Raw genomic sequence first — 4,392 nt, forward strand, 5'->3', positions numbered from 1 at the left:
GATGTTGATGACGTGCATTTGTAATTGTTATATATGATGATTATCATTATTGATTGATGTTATTTTGTTGTTGTGATGAATATGATTTACTTTGATGATATGATTAATGAGAAAATATTCTATACTGTGAATTAATGATTAAATGCATTACTTGAAATATTATTGAATGATCAAGATGTTGAAATGAATTGTTATTAAGCTTGATATGAATTGATTATGCTGCAATTGTTATTTAACTAAGTTGCAAGAATATGAATAAGTTGATGACGTTTAGCTCCAAATTATTGGATGCATGATAATATGTTGATTACGATGATTACGGTGTTTTGTTGTTAAAAGTCCATGCATAGCATTTCATTGAGCTTTGTCCTCACCACGTTTAGGAGCTTTGTCCTCCGCACGATTAGGAGCTTTGTCCTCCGCACGTTTTAGGAGCTTTGTCCTCCGCACGATGAAAGTATATTAATACTTATGATGACGATTGGTACCACATGCATATAAGTGTCTAAGTTGCATTGTCGCATTTGTCGAGTCAAGGTCGTTGTTGATGAATTATCATCCATGAGTTGTTAAGTTGTCGATGAATTATCATCTATGAGTTGTCGAGTTGTCTTCTACCTATGTGTTGTTAAAGAAGTACCTACGAAGATTATACGATGTTCATGATGTGAATTATATGATATTATTATGTTGCTATGTTGTTTAACATATTGATTATGATATTGTTATGTTGCTATGTTGTTTAACATGTTGATTATGATATTGTTACGTTGCTATGTTGTTTAACATATTGATTATGATATTGTTATGTTATTATGATATTGTTATGTTGCTATGTTGTTTAAGATATTGATTATGATATTGCTATGTTGTTTAACATGTTGATTATGATATTGTTACGTTGCTATGTTGTTTAAGATATATGATTATGATATTGTTATTTTGCTACGTTGTTTAACACATTGATTATGATATTGTTAAGTTGTTATGATGTTGTATATAATTGTTACTATCAAGTGATGAATATGTTGTACTATATATGATTAATTATTATTAAGTGAATGCTATGAATATGTTGTTGTTATGTTTTCATAAGATGATGAATACGTTGTTGTTATATTATTATAAAGTGATAAATATGTTGTTCCATATATGATTAATTATTATTAAGTGAATATTATGCTATCTTATTGATGATGATCGAACGTTGTGATTACTTGGTAATTGTTTATCAAAGATGCTATTGTTTAAGATGATTATGTTTAAGATGTTTATGTTGAGGATTTATGATGTTGATTATGGTGTTAGTACGTGTTGTTATATTAATATAAAATGATAAATATGTTGTTATATATTATAAGATGATGATTATGTTGTGCCGTATATGATTATTATTATAGGGAGATGATGATTACATGATATTATCTATGAGTTGTTAAATGTACTTGATGATGTTTATGTTAAGTTGATAAGTTGTCTTTTATTGATGAAATGATAATGAGATGTTTGATGAATAATTATTATTATGAATTAATGATGTTGTTATGTTGTATATGAATTATGATTAAGATGTTATGTTGAATATGAACTATGAGTATGATGTGATGATCTATGTTGTTATGATTTGGTTAATACGTGTTATATGATTATGTTATAATGTGGTGAATATGAAGTAAATGATAATTAGAAGTTGGTTGGACTATTAAGGATTATACATGAAGAATTATTATTACTAATAGATGAAATTATTGTATTGTTAAATATAATTATTGAATTATATGCTTGATATTATTGTTTTGTGAAATCTCACCCCTTCTGCTTGAAAATGTTGCTCTTCGTATGAGTAACTTGCAGGTGATCGAGTTTAAGTTGCTGTTGTGAGTGGATTAGCTCTCATGTGTGTCTTTAGGTGCTCTGATACGTAACGGGATGGAAATTTTAATGTTGTCTTTCTATTCCTTACGTATTGCTTAAAGAATTTTCATGAATAAGATGTTGATCAAATTTGTATGAGATATTAATGATGAGGCCTTGTGCCAAAGACTGTTTTGATTATTGAATAATGTCCGCTGCGAAGTATTAATGACTTTTTAGTTATTGAATTTTAAAGGATAAATAGTTATTTATTCAGTTTATGATTTTAAGAAAAGAAGTGTGACATTCCGTTTTTGTTAATTACTCTGATTAAATAAATGAAATTTTCACGTTGGGAAAACGGGGTGTTACAATTGGTATCAGAGCAGGTCGGTCCGTCCGGCCAATTAGAAGAGTCGTGTCAAGTTTTAGTAATAGTTATATTACAATCTTTATGCTATTTGATTAGTTGTTGTTGTGTTTCTGATTAATAGTTATGTTTACTATGTGATCATGTTTGGTTGACTAACTTTGATATGGTTTGCATGTTTTGTTGAAGTTTCTATTTAACTATATATGGTTTAGTATGGTTATGCAATGATTGAATTTATTTCTTGCGTGCTTGAATTTCGAGGACGAAATTCTTTTAAGGGGGGGAGAGTTGTAACGCCCTCTCTAATTATTTGATTATTTTAAATGAGTTTAGAATATACTTATATGATTTGTGTGATTTATATGATTTATTTTGATGAGTGATATTTTGTCATGATATATGTTATATATTTATTAATATAATATATATGTTATTTGATTTAGATATATATATACATGCTATTTGATTTAGAAATATAATATATGTTATTTGGTTCAGAAATATATATGATTCGTTATAGAAATATATATGATTTGTTTTAGAAATAAATGTGATTTGTTATAGAAATAAACGTTATTTATTATAAAAATATATATGATTTGTTGCAGAAATAAATGTGATTTGTTATAGAAATAAACGTTATTTATTATAAAAATATATATGATTTGTTGCAGAAATAAATGTGATTTGTTATAGAAATAAACGTTAATTATTATAGAAATATGTATGATTCGTTTTAGAAATATATGTCATTTGTTATAAAAATATATACATGATTTGTTGTAGAAATATATGTCATTTGCTATGGAAATATAAATGATTTGTTATGGAAATATATATATATATATGTTATAGAGATATATTTGTTATTTATTATTGTTATAGAAATATTTTATATATATGTATATATTAGAATAGAATATTGAGATTTTGGTAGGCAATCTAATATATTTTTGTACTTAATATAATATATTTTGGTACTCAATTGATATATTTAATTACTAGATCTAATAGGTGCATTACTTGTTTCCAAAGTTTCTCACTTATTAGTTGTAAATTATCTCTATAAATAGAGAACTCACACAGTGCATTCTACACACCGAAATTCACAGTTGATGCTTCCTGTGCTTTTCTTCTCTTCTTCCTCTTTTGACTTGTGTTGACGAGTCTTTCTTCTTTTTCTACTCCTTTCTGTCCCTTCGGAATTAAAAGTGTTCTTAAGACTATAATCCCTCTTATGTTTAATGTCCTTTTAAAGAAGAGAAAGCGGTATAGTTCTTCGTTGATCAATCCAAGGTAAGGGTGAGACTAACTTTGCAATTCTATTAAGTATGTGAATCAATGGTTAGGTTTAACATGATGTAGGATGAGTTTTTGAGGAATTGAAAAGTATGTTAAAATTGTAGAATTAATGAATAAACGGTGGAAACTTGTTAAAAAGATGTAGAAACTGTCCTTAGACCTTAGATAATAATTAAAGTGATTTGATGATATTTATAATGAAATATTATTGATATATATTACATGAATTATGTTCGATGATTGAGATGTTGATGACGTGCATTTGTAATTGTTATATATGATGATTATCATTATTGATTGATGTTATTTTGTTGTTGTGATGAATATGATTTACTTTGATGATATGATTAATGAGAAAATATTCTATACTGTGAATTAATGATTAAATGCATTACTTGAAATATTATTGAATGATCAAGATGTTGAAATGAATTGTTATTAAGCTTGATATGAATTGATTATGCTGCAATTGTTATTTAACTAAGTTGCAAGAATATGAATAAGTTGATGACGTTTAGCTCCAAATTATTGGATGCATGATAATATGTTGATTACGATGATTACGGTGTTTTGTTGTTAAAAGTCCATGCATAGCATTTCATTGAGCTTTGTCCTCACCACGTTTAGGAGCTTTGTCCTCCGCACGATTAGGAGCTTTGTCCTCCGCACGTTTTAGGAGCTTTGTCCTCCGCACGATGAAAGTATATTAATACTTATGATGACGATTGGTACCACATGCATATAAGTGTCTAAGTTGCATTGTCGCATTTGTCGAGTCAAGGTCGTTGTTGATGAATTATCATCCATGAGTTGTTAAGTTGTCGATGAATTATCATCTATGAGTTGTCGAGTTGTCTTCTACC

Source organism: Medicago truncatula, chromosome 2 (genome assembly GCF_003473485.1).
Source record: "Medicago truncatula cultivar Jemalong A17 chromosome 2, MtrunA17r5.0-ANR, whole genome shotgun sequence".
In the NCBI taxonomy this organism is placed as follows: domain Eukaryota; kingdom Viridiplantae; phylum Streptophyta; class Magnoliopsida; order Fabales; family Fabaceae; genus Medicago; species Medicago truncatula.